The sequence below is a fragment of the Dermochelys coriacea genome, chromosome 3 (genome assembly GCF_009764565.3).
Source record: "Dermochelys coriacea isolate rDerCor1 chromosome 3, rDerCor1.pri.v4, whole genome shotgun sequence".
NCBI classification, from domain to species: domain Eukaryota; kingdom Metazoa; phylum Chordata; order Testudines; family Dermochelyidae; genus Dermochelys; species Dermochelys coriacea.
In genome coordinates, this window is record NC_050070.1 from 89,572,866 (window position 1) to 89,586,277 (window position 13,412).

The following is a 13,412-nucleotide window of genomic DNA, read 5'->3' on the forward strand; positions in this document are numbered from 1 at the left end:
AACTCCTTTTTGGCTTTTCTTATTACATTATTACATTTAATTTGGCAGTGTTTATGCTCCTTTCTATTTACTTCACTAGGATTTGACTTCCACTTTTTAAAAGATGCCTTTTTATCTCTCACTGCTTCTTTTACATGGTTGTTAAGCCACAGTGGCTCTTTTTTAGTTCTTTTACTGTGTGTTTTAATTTGGGGTATACATTTAAGTTGAACCTCTATTATGGTGTCTTTGAAAAGTGTCAATGCAGCTTGCAGAGATTTCACTCTAGTCACTGTACCTTTTAATTTCTGTTTAACTAATCACATATGGGTATTTATAGTCAATATTTTAATGTGCTTTAAAGATCAGTTTGGATGAGGCCATTCTATAAACTCTCCATGAAAAAAAAAAGATTGGCAATCTTATAGCAGAGAGATAAAAACTGTGCCTGTAAAAGATAGAAATCAGAGATGGAGTCCAGTCTCAATCATTTGGATCCAGACATGACTTTCCTTAAAATTCTAGGGAAAGGGTATTTGTATCTGAGGTTTAGATTTAAGACCATTGTGACATCTAGTATATTTGAGGGAACATATTGTATTAAATTTATGTATCACTGTGGGCCAGGGATTGTATATATGATTGTGTCATACTCTTTGGCAGAGGGTTACAACAGCTCCTTTAGCAACTAAAAACAGTGGGGGCTGATAAAGATGAATCACTCACATTGTAAACACCTACAGAGAGGTACCACACCTGGATATGCATATATTGGTTCAAACTGGGTTTCTAGAGATTGGGAAAACAAAGAAAGGGCTTTTGGCATAAATGACTGCATTTAAACTGACTCAGAGCCTTATTTCTGATCAACAAGGCCTCAACCATTTCAGGAAGAGTTGGAAAGACTTTGGCCTACCAGAGCCTCAACAGATGGGTGACTTCTGGTAAGCTTTTAACAGGTGTTTTCTCTGTAATGCTTTATCTTAAGAATAAATGTACTTGCTTATAAACAGCTGTGTGGTGGTTTGTAACTTCTGACAATACATTTTTAATAGAACTTGGAAAGAGAAAGCAAAGTCTTTCAGTAGACTGGCTTGCTAGAGATATCACAGTGTAAGGCAGGGAGTGGTGCAGCCTTAAAACCCCAGTTAGAAGGGAGAGAAGCAGGTCTCCATCCAAGATAATGTTTCAGGGTCCCAGCCATCAAACATGTGCCCTTGAAGAACAACAGAGGGGGAATACAGGTGCAGTTACCCTGAAATTGTGAGAAATCTAAGATTTCTCTAAGAGAAATCAATAATTTTTAAAATAAAAAACAAACTGAATGCCATTGTGGTCTCAATATTAGAATAATGCAAGAAATCAAGTTCTGAATATGTTTTTTTACTTTTATACTCACCTATGTTTATTCTCTTTTAAAAATTACTATGCACCACATTGCTGCATTGTTCATTCTTGTATTATATATGCATCATATTTGCAGAAGAGCATAGGGTCATGCTTGTAAGTGTATTTTTCCATTTTCAACGTGCATACATTTGAGATAGCTCCATAGTTCTATTAGCAACTGACATGCTAATGAAGATGCTTCCATTAATTTTTTTTTACCAGAAATGTGTGATAATGACCCTATGTTAATATAGTAATTTTGATCTCTGAGCTCTTTGCAAGCCTCACTGCAATCATTTCGTCCATTGTTAAAACACAGCCCTGTCTCAACTAAGTGACAAACTATAATGGTAAGCAACAACATTACACAATTATTTAAGACAGAAAGTAAAGGCCAGCTTTTCCCAGTAAAGTTGGAAAGGGAAATTATATAGACAGAATTTAGTTACCTGAGTTGGCATGTAACCAAGATTAACAGTCTTCTCTTACCAAAGTTTCAGCAGAATTTTAAAAAGAAGATAAACCTGACAGGCAGGAAGCATCTAACCAGGGATCGACAATGTTTGGCAGGTTTCCCACCAGAGTAAGCTCCTTGGCGGGCCGGGCCAGTTTGTTTACCTGCCGCATCCACAGGTTCGGCCGAACGTGGCTCCCATTGGCCACAGTTCGCCGCTCCAGGCCAACGGGGCTGCGGGAAGCTCCAGGCTAAACGTTGCCAATCCCTGGTGTATACACTTCCTACATCAGCAGAAAGGGTTTTTCCATCACAGGAGTTAATCCATCTGTCCAAGACGACATTCCGTCGCTCAAATTGCGTCTATGGTAGGGGTTAGATTGACCTAACTACATGTTCACAAATACCACAAGAATCTCAGGGTTGTTTAATCACCCATTTTTAGCAGCTATATCAATCTAATTTTTAGGTGTAGATCAGGCCTATGACAAGGGATTTTCAGGGCAGACAGATTATATGAATGAATTTTTTTAATAATTGCATTTTATGGACTGTGTGTGCAGAGGAGTCAAGAAAATAGATGTCAAATTTGCATTTATAGAAATATTTTTATAGAAATTGGGGGGGAGAGAGAGAATGTCTTTTCTTCATAAATGGCCTAAATTCCAAGGAAATCAAGCAATTTTCTATTTTCAGTGTCAGTTATTCTATTTCATGTTTTTGATTGAATTATGTTTTTTTTTTAAAAAAAAAAGAAGAAGAAGAGGGAAATAGTCATGGTAAACAGACTGAATTCCTACTTCCATTAACAAGAAAAAGGGGTTTCAAGCCCCGTTGGATTCTTAGGTTTAAATTCAATACTTGAGGTTGCTTGTTTTAAACAGTATGGTTTAGAAATTCTGTGAAATGTCACCACGTACAGATAAAAGAGCTGCTGAAATAAAAGGCAATAAGACAAAAAACAACCTGTTTCCTTGAGCTTTTTAAATGTATCTAGTAGAGTGTATGGTAAATTTTGTTAAAGCCATAATGCTGGTTCAGGTGAGAGTGGAACAATCTTCAGCAACTCATCCATTTACCATTGGCCAACTTTGGCAGGGACAGTTAATAAGAGGCCTCCCTCTAAACTGAAGCTCAGACTGAGTAATCAGGCTTGGAAATAGGATTTGTTTATTATTTCTTTTTTAGCTTGCAGCGGAGGTACTCTCAATTTCTACATGGGTTTAGTCTTAGTGTAGGGTGCTGTCTTACAACAGAACAAAGTGTAGTGGTGCATATGTATGTGGCATTCTGTGCAAAGAAAGATAAGACTCCTATCACCGATCCCTCCATTAGCTGTGTAAATGTATCAAATAGTTGCTATTACTGTGTAAGTACATTACAAGAGGATATGTACTGTTAATTTATTAATTTATTAATATGTACTGTTAATGCATCCAATGCAACTGAATGCATCCAATGAAGTGAGCTGTAGCTCACGAAAGCTTATGTTCAAATAAATTTGTTAGTCGCTAAGGTACCACTAGTACTCCTTTTCTTTTTGCGAATACAGACTAACATGACTGCTACTCTGAAAGCTGTTAATTTAAGTATGTTAGAATGACAGCCCCTGAAATGTTTAAACTGAAACATTTGGGTCACTGTCTTATCTAGAGGAGCTGCAACAGTGAAGCATATATTCATTTCCTTTTGTTTTTCCCAGACTGGTTAATTCTTCACAATTACCTTACTCTGATTAAATGGAAATTTCATTATTTTTCCTAACACAATCCTTAAAGTTTGTCCAGTGCCTATTTTGTTACTGTTTTTATTTCTTGTAAATTGTTATTTAAAAGATAATCTGATTTACCGCTCAGTTGTTGGAAATGTGAAATATTTTAAAAACTGCCAGATCTGAAGGGACAACTCCCTCCTCCTGTGTATAAACACACACACACACACAGAGAAAGAGAGAGAATAATTAACTGCACTGTTTAAAAAGGGGAGTTGTTGATGGTAGTTGGGTGGCGGGGAGGAGAGTTGTATTACTTTCATCATGTATTCGAGGCTGCCAAGCCATGTTTCAGACATTTGCTAAAAATCTCTATTTGCAATTTAAACACACAATGCCTTTAAAAAAAGAAAGCCTCCCTCTATCCCCTTTTTAAATTATTTCTCTGACAAACTCAGGCTCCTTTCCAACCTGCTTGGAAGGAATATTCTCTCTTTTAATGTATGTTTGAAGTGATTTAATTCCATTCTGTGATAAAGGATACAGAAAAATCATTGTAAGGTGCAAGAATCTCAGAGAAGTAGATTTCAATACATAGCTCTTAACTTTGATCTGAACAGAGTGTTTTCAAGGTTGCAAGTGGAGGGGAGGAGGAAAGCCGATAAGAGTGTTTTTCCACTCTAGAGAGTTTCTTCAGTTTCTATTCTTAATTAAACTCATAATTTTTCTTGTTGTGTTTCTTCCATTAGCACTTTATAATGTCACTCAGCCACATTAAACTTGTCACATATCTAGAGGGACTCCTAACGATATGCCTATTAATTCAAATTAAACTCACATATCACACACTCACTGCAATTCGTAGTGATTGAGGGATGATAACATTTTTGCTCATAATCATCTCCACATTAGTGGGGGGCTTTTATTATTTTCGTGCCAACTTTTTCTCTCCAACTGACATGTGGCATCTAACTCCGCCCAAGTGTTCTATGGGTGTGAAAAGGGAGCCAGGATGTCTTCCAGAGACCTGGAACTTAGCCCTGGGTTCTATTCCTACAGCTGCCATTGATCTCCTGTAGAACCTTGAGCAGTACAACTTAACTCCTTGTGCTTCTGTTTCCTTCTCACTCTGTCTTGTCTATTTAGACTGCAAGCTCTTCAGGTCAGGGAATGTCTCACTGTGTGTTTGTACAGTTCCTAGAACAATGGGATATCCTCTTGCTTGGAACCTATAGATGCTATTGCAATACAAGTATTATTAATAATAATAAGCCTTTACTATTATGTTCCTGATTACCCCCTCTGGTATAAAGCAGGAGTAACTCCATTGAAGGCAATGGAGTTGCTTCTGTGTAAAATTGGTGTCAGTAAGGGAAGCATCGGACCCTGTATTTCTTGTATTCATTGATTTAGGGTAAGATCGGAGATCTTCAGGAATGAAACAGTGTTTTATACCATAAAAATCAGTCTGCTAGTTGAATTAATTAAAAAACTGCATTCTGTGCCTTAAGCACTCCACTGAGCTGAGTTCTGCCACCCGAAGATGATATACCTGACATCTATCACATCTTTCCCACCTCAAGTTTTCAGTTGTCAGGTTAGAAGATTTATGATGAATTAGGAATTCAAGCAAGCATCTCCTACAGCAAAAATATACAAGTTACAGGATCCTTTTTGTAAATCATGGGCCTGCTTCTTTTACTGTTGAAGTCAATGGTAAGTCTCCCTCTGACTTCTGTGGTACAGAGTCAGAGAGTCTGTCTGTACAATTAAAATGATTTTTGAAGTCCTTTTAGTTGGTGGAAGTTGTTATAGAGTTCAAAGATTTGTTGTAGTACAGCATCTGTAATTGCTGGAAGTTAGGTTGCTTTATATTACTCAGAGTTCAGTCTTTGTGTTTGGGAATTGGTTTAGCTACTCTTAAAAAGGTCTCCTGACAACATATGGATAGGAACAGTTTTATTTCCACCAAACAGCTTTACTTTTATATCTATGTCACATAATTAAGTTAAATATTACTTTAAAAATATCAGAGACACTCATTGAAGGATGCGATCTTTGCAGGAGTTGCAGATATAGTAACTATTCAACAGGAAGTCAACACCTATTATTTTCTGTCATTCAAAATGTAAAAATTACAGAGCACAGCAAATCCTATTCCACCTGCCCAACTCATTTGGCAATACTCAGTCTGAGCTTCAAGAAGAACTTTCTGGTAGGAAGCACTGTAGCGCCATTTCTGTTTGAGTAGATTACTGCAATGAGCTTTGTATCAGAGTGATGGACTTTTTTTTGGTGGCCCAATCCCACTGACGTGACAAGCTCCCATTATCCTCAGTGGTATAGGATCTGGCCTAACAGTCAATAGAAAGATTCCCACAGATTTCAATGGTGTCTGATAAGGCCTTTAAGAGCAGGGCATACCCAACAGATTATATTAATTCGGTCTCATTTTTAAGATATAAAATAGTGTCCTGGAGAAATGAGAACCTTTGCTATTGTAGTACAAAAATGAGATTATACCCATCATTAAAGGTAGCCATGTAGTTAAGCACCTTGCTGAATTAGGGCCTTGATGCTGTAAAAGAGAATTTCAGCACCTCCATGTTAGCACTAATAGTAAACAGCAATATCGGTTCTGTTTGTTTTATAAAACTATATACAGTTAATGTTTGTGACATTCTAAAAGCAAACAGTACATTAAATGATACAGTTTACTATTACCAAGATATCCCCCTCTGCCTGAAGTTTAAAAATTAAGTAAGTATGGAGTCAATGTTATCTATAGAAAGGACCCTTCATATACACCTGTACCAAGGTTACCTGCAGCAAAGTCAATTTCCTTCATAGATGATGGAAAAATAATGTACTATACTGAATGACTTGTGTACACCAGCACATGAATAATTGCATATTTATGAGAGGAAGAGGAAAGAAGAAAAGGTAATTATCTTATGAAAATGGTTACTTCATCTCATTATTGGTCAGACCCACAAAATTCATATTAGTGCCACATGTTTTCTTACAGTTACAAATATTGCACAAATGCACTTAAAAACATTTAAAACATGCACCGTGGAAAGTTCTCATTTTTCAAGGAGAATTTCCTCTTAAAATCCTTCCCCTTCAATTTGCATCTTGTCCTATGAAAAAATAACCTGTTTGAGGCCTGCTGCTGACTGGACTTGGTTCAAGCCTGAACTGTTTGATATTTTCTTATGAAATTGTTGGAATTAGTCCCATCTTTTGCATCTAGGGTATTTAGAGGGCAATGCTCTTAACTCTAGTTTCTCTTCTGATTTAGTTTGTATTGGTGACTGCTGTATCAATAAGTTTGAGTATAAAGAAAAGGGCAGACAATGGTTTCCACTAGAAAAACCAGACTGTAGAAAGTACTATATCAGGCAGGTAAGATAATAAAAACCCATGAGACTAATAGACTTAATAATAAATAATTGACCTTTCAAGATCTCGTAAGACTCCTTATACTGGTATAGTGGAAGTGCACAGAGGAGTCTGATTTATATACAAATACTTCAAAGATCAATGTGTTAAAAAATATAGGTATTGTTTTTCAGGTTTAGAGTTCCTGCAGGAGTCATTATCCATAGGAGATTAAATCTGTAAATTCAAACAGATCAAATCAATGGCTAGTTGTTCAAGTACCAGATTAAAATGATTAATGACTGTCAAGAATTTAGTACTGTGTAGAGGCCTACAATACAATACATATGTTTCTGTTCATGCATGTTTCAGTTTTGAATAGCTTGATGATAATTACCTTAAAAGCACAGGAATGAAGGTTAAGTAACATGGCCCTATTTTTCATCATGCCTTGTGAGTACATCTTCTGGTAGTTAGGAGAATTATTCTGCGTGTGGAACAGAAAACCCATTTGTCTGACATTTTGATGCAATCCCAATCGTAGAGTCTTCCAGAGCTAGTACTTCTAGAAATGATATTGAATTTGCTATATCCCTTGGGCTGAAAGATACCATATTTGGAAGCACCCAAGGGAAACAGATATTTTCCAGCTTCATCAGTGCCATTGGCTAAATCCTAACAACACCATTCTTTAATTGACAAGTAGTGAGATTGCACATCATGGAGCTGTTGCATGAAAAGGTACAATTTAGCACAAGCTGAATTCCCTCTGGAGAACTTTACAGCAGTGGCAGCATCTCTTCAATCCCTTAAACAGGGAGCCAGTTTACCAAGCAGTGTATCCATGCAGACTTCCAATTATTATTACACTATGGAAGGAGTTAAAATGCCCAGTAGCTGGTTTGTTAAACAGGAATTTATACAAGGAGTCCATTGTTGAGGTTTCCATAATGATGAAAAATTCTCCCAAGTGTTAAGTGTGCAATTATTTTCATGAAGTTGACATGAACAATAATCTTTGTATAAACAAGGCATTGTCTTGTATTTTGCTACTATTACTAATTAAAATTGCCCTGTTATAACTTAAAGAAAAAAATCATTTTTTGATTCCTTGAATTGCACAGAATTACTTGAAGGTTTTCACTGGAGGATTCAGGATAGCATTAAATGATAACACAAATGGCTGCAGATAAGCTTTTAATTGCAAACCCTCCCATTGAAATTCTCCAGTTTTGTAGCCCCCTCAGCCCATTTTGTATTAGTTATCTGTCAGTTACTTAATGCAATCATTAATTGAACTAGAAACTAAATAAATGAGCTATGTTTTCTTTTTTACTAATCCAAAATTACAATAAAACATTAACATACTACCAGGGCTTAAATTCTCTGAGATTATTTCCCACAGCTCCCTATTACCCAGTCCCCCCCACCCTCACCCCGCACACACACACACAGATTCAGGGCTCAGGGCCTCAGCCCCAACCGGGGAAGGAGGCGCACCATGGCTCCCGTGGGTTTGAAAATATTTACTGGTGCTCCACTCCAGATGGCTCTGACTGAATTTAAACCCTTCTGCATTGTACATTACTTGTTACTTATTCAGGACCAGGTTAATATTCAAAGAACCTGGCTAAATATTCTGGCTTGTTGGCTGAGTATACCTCTTTCTCTGGAGCGCCCTAAGAAAGGGTGTACAAATTTCTAAATATCTATCCTATGTTGGTGCTTCTCTTGAATATATATTTGATGTGAAAGATTTTCCATAACAAAGACAGTCCATATTAAAATATACCACAGTTCCCTAGGGAGATGTCACATTTTTCCAATAATGTGCAATACAAAATCTTCCCGCTAACAAAAAAAGAAAAATGTGTTGTTCTGTCTGGAATGTAGATCTTTTACTGGAGCATTAAATACGCAGGTTAGGAGATCTCTGGGGAGCTGGTGTTTTGTTATAAAATTAATCTCTTTCATAATTTCCTCCCAAACCCATCTAATTCCTGGAAACAACCACCACAAGTCCAGGTATGTTCCCCTTTCCCTGCAACCTCTCCAACAGAGCATCTCTGTAGTAGCAGTATGATGTATCTTAATGGGAGTCAAATGCTATCCATACAGTCATTTACAAAAATTTTCTTTATAAGCTACACAAATTGGGGAAAATACATGTAATAAATGTTATGAAGTAGGAAGTCTAACAGGATAGAAACCTAAGACAGACATGTATGCAATCATTAAACATTCCTTGTTAACAACCTTTGCTCAGGCAATCTCAGTGATGAACAGTGAAAAGCATAGCTGTGCTGTTTAATTTGAAAAGATAAAGAGTAAGCAGAGACAAATGAAGCAGAATGTTTAGGTCAACAACAACAAATCAGCCACAGTGTGTACAATTTTAATGTTCAACCAAGCTGTGGTATCATACACCAGCTTCACACAGTCAAAGAGCTTTATTGTTAGGAGGTTGACAGTTTGTGGCAATTGGTGAACCTGACTGCATTCAACACTGGATTATTTTATAATCTTTATTTAGCTGCTTGTCCCTAGATATACTCAGGCCAAAATCTAACAATCATTTCTCACTGGAAATGCCTAGGACTTTATCAACTAGACTTTATTCAGTCAGTAAACATGAGTTAACAGTAAACTTGTTATGATTTAGTATTTAAACAGTGCAATAGAAGTGTGCAACACTTGAGACTAAAACATTTGTGAAAAATTTGTCCCTTCCCGCGCCCCCGTCCACAACCAGTCCTGTTAAAGGCATCAGACATTTTCAGACAGAAAGAGTTTCTCAGAAAACACCAATTTGCCATAATAGAAGTGTTCCTATGGAACATCTTGATTTCAGTGAAACTTTCATGCCTCCCTCCCTAGGCTTCAGATACTGAGCTCCAGCCCAAGCCCGAACATCTATACAGCTACTTTTAGCGCCATAGTGCATGTCCAAGTCTGTAGACCTGGGTTCTGTAATTGATTACCATGGGATCCTACTTTCTATGTAAACGTACCCTCTGTCTCCTTGGCAGCCCACCTGGAAGGCTTCCAGACTCCCCAACTCCTGGGGTCTCCTTATACTATCCCCAACTTCCAGGTGCTCTCCAGGCTATTTCTGACTCTCCAAGAACTGGCTGCCCCATTTTGTTTAAAATGAATGAAAGGGTTTCCATTTTTTTCCTAAAGGGAATATGTTCAGAATTTCCTTTACATAGGAAATTTCAGAGTTTCGACTTTTATTCTGAATCAGAACAATAACTTTTTTTAAATGTTAGAATTTCCCACACAACGGAACGTCCAAGTTTTGACCAGCTCTAATAATGAGGCATAGTTCCTGCCTCAAAGGTATGGCAGTGAAAGCTGGATGAAATACAGATGAAGTGAGAGACAAAGCATGGGAATGATGAAAAGTCATGGGGTTTGGATTGTTCAGGCAAGCAAGGATTCTTAAAAATTTTAGTTGTTAGCAAGAGGGGATATCTGCTTTGGGAAGAGACGCTGACAGATTGGTCATTTTAAAATATATTTAGAATCTTTAGACTTTGACCATACCAGAAGCTATGGTACTTTTTAGCTGATCCAGTTCTGATGCCACTCATGAGTGATTGATACAATTAGAGCAGCAATTGTATTTAATTTACCCTTTTTTAATGCTGACCTAGCTAGCAAATTAAAGCCCATTGGTAACTATCTATTTATTACTAAATAGCAGAGACACCGCAATAGGAATAAGTGCTGAGATACTGTGGTGGTGAAGACAATACAAGTACCTGGATAGATTACAGAGAAGGTAAAAACAGGCAAGGTTCTGTACAGGAAGCTATCTGTATGATAGACACAGACAGCTGCAGCGGCACAGGAGCTAGCAAACAGAGCTCTAAACAGGGGAGTTTGAGTGGGAGTTCTGTTGGAGGAGAAGGTAGTTGTACTTGGTTTTGTATTTTTAGTATTTGTATTTGTGTGTGTGTAGGGGTTTTGTGCTGGGAGAGCAGCTGAGCCTGATTAGGGGGTGGGGCTTTGTGCTGAGAGAGCAGCTGAGCCCTGCCTAGGGGGCGGGGCTTCTGACTAGGGGCCCTATAAAGGTAGCCAGCCAGTCAGGCAGCGGCACAGGAGCTAGCAAACAGAGCTCTAAACAGGGGAGTTTGAAAGGGGAGTTTCTATTGTGCTTGTTTAGGGTTTGCTTTTGCTGGGGGGGGGGGGGGGTGTGGTCTTTTTGGTGTGGCTTGTGTTTCCCAGATTAACAGGATTTAGGTGGGAAGGAGATGACAGATACAGAGGCAGCTGTGGGAGTGACTCCTGTAGTGAAAGACACATTGAGGATGACTGGATGTGGAAGCTGTGGTATGTACATGATCCTGGAGGGGGGAACCGGTAAGAGTTTTTTCTGCATGAAATGCCGTCTGATAGAGCTGATGGAGGAAAAGATCCAAGGTTTGGAGATGCAGGTGGAAAGTCTGGTTGAGTTTAGGAAGGGGTTTGAGCAGACGATGGAGCAAAGATATGAGGTATCTGAAGGGAAAAGCTCAGACTCACAGATGGAAGCAGGGCTGGGGAATTTTGAGGAGAGACTGGGTGAGGAAAGTGGTCAGTGGAAACATGTGACTCAAAGAACCAGGCAGAGAAAAAGACGGGCTAGTGAAGGAGAAATAGAGCTTAGGAATAGGTTTGCAGAGTTGGAAAATGAAGAAGGGGCTCAGCAGGTACTTGTTGAAGGTGGAACGGTAAGGAAGAAGAGAAGAGAGGCTAGTCCTATTGGAAAAGGGAAAGAGTCAAGGGAGACTACACCAAATATGAGCCCCAGGAGGATACAGGATGGGTTGAAGAGGATTGTAAGGGAAAATAGGAATGGAAAGAACTTGCAGCCAGAGGGAACAGGGGAGAGACTGGAGAATAGCACTGTCACCAGGAGAAGGCAGGTCTATGTGATCGGGGACTCTTTATTGAGAAGAATAGACAGGCCTGTAACTAGAGCTGATCCTGAGAATAGAAGGGTGTGCTGTCTTCCGGGTGCTAAGATACGGGATGTAGACCTGAGGTTGAAAAGGATCCTCAAGGGAGCGGGAAAGAATCCCCTAATTATCCTTCATGTGGGAACAAATGATACAGCCAGATTCTCGCTGGAAAGTATCAAGGGAGACTATGCTAGGCTGGGGAAGACGCTTAAGGAAATTGAGGCTCAGGTGATCTTTAGCGGGATCCTTCCTGTTCCTAGAGAAGGGCAACAAAGGTGTGACAAGATTATGACTGTCAACAGATGGCTTAGGCAGTGGTGCTATAAGGAGGGCTTTAGGATGTATGGCCACTGGGAGGCATTCACGGACAGAGGTCAGTTCTCTCGGGATGGACTTCATCTGAGTAGGGAAGGAAATAGACTTCTAGGATCGAGGCTGGCACAACTGATAAAGAGAGCTTTAAACTAGGAATTGGGGGGAGATGGATGGGAGATGTCCAGAAAATCTCCACGCCAGATTTTAGCATTGAGAGGGAAGAAGATGAAGTAAGAAAGGATACAGCCGTGGGTAGGAGAATGTATATAAGGAGCGAGGGCGGTGTGGATACTAGTCTAATAGGTTATACTGGCTGTAGAATGACTGTGCCTAATAGGGTACAAAATGTGAGCGAGGCCAAACAGCAAAAATTAAGGTGTTTGTACACCAATGCGAGGAGTCTAGGTAACAAAATGGAGGAACTAGAGCTACTGGTGCAGGAAGTGAAACCAGATATTATAGGGATAACAGAAACATGGTGGAATAGTAGTCATGACTGGACTACAGGTATTGAAGGGTATGTGCTGTTTAGGAAAGACAGAAACAAAGGTAAAGGGGGTGGAGTAGCATTGTATATCAATGATGAGTTAGAATGTAAAGAAATAAGAAGCGATGCAATGGATAAGACAGAGTCCGTCTGGGCAAAAATTACATTGGGGAAGAAAACTAGTAAAGCCTCTCCTACGATAGTGCTTGGGGTGTGCTATAGACCTCCGGGATCTAATTTGGATATGGATAGAGCCCTTTTTAATGTCTTTAATCAAGTAAATACTAATGGAAACTGCGTGATCATGGGAGACTTTAACTTCCCAGATATAGACTGGAGGACCAGTGCTAGTAATAATAATAGGGCTCAGATTTTCCTAGATGCGATAGCTGATAGATTCCTTCATCAAGTAGTTGCTGAACCGACTAGAGGGGATGCCATTTTAGATTTAATTTTGGTGAGTAGCGAGGACCTCATAGAAGAAATGGTTGTAGGGGACAATCTTGGCTCAAGTGATCATGAGCTAATTCAGTTCAAACTAAATGGAAGGATTAACAAAAATAAATCTGCAACTAGGGTTTTTGATTTCAAAAGGGCTGACTTTCAAAAATTAAGGAAATTAGTTAGGGAAGTGGATTGGACTGAAGAACTTATGGATCTAAAGGTAGAGGAGGCCTGGGATTACTTTAAATCAAAACTGCAGAAGCTATCGGAAGCCTGTATCCCAAGAAAGGGGAAAAAATT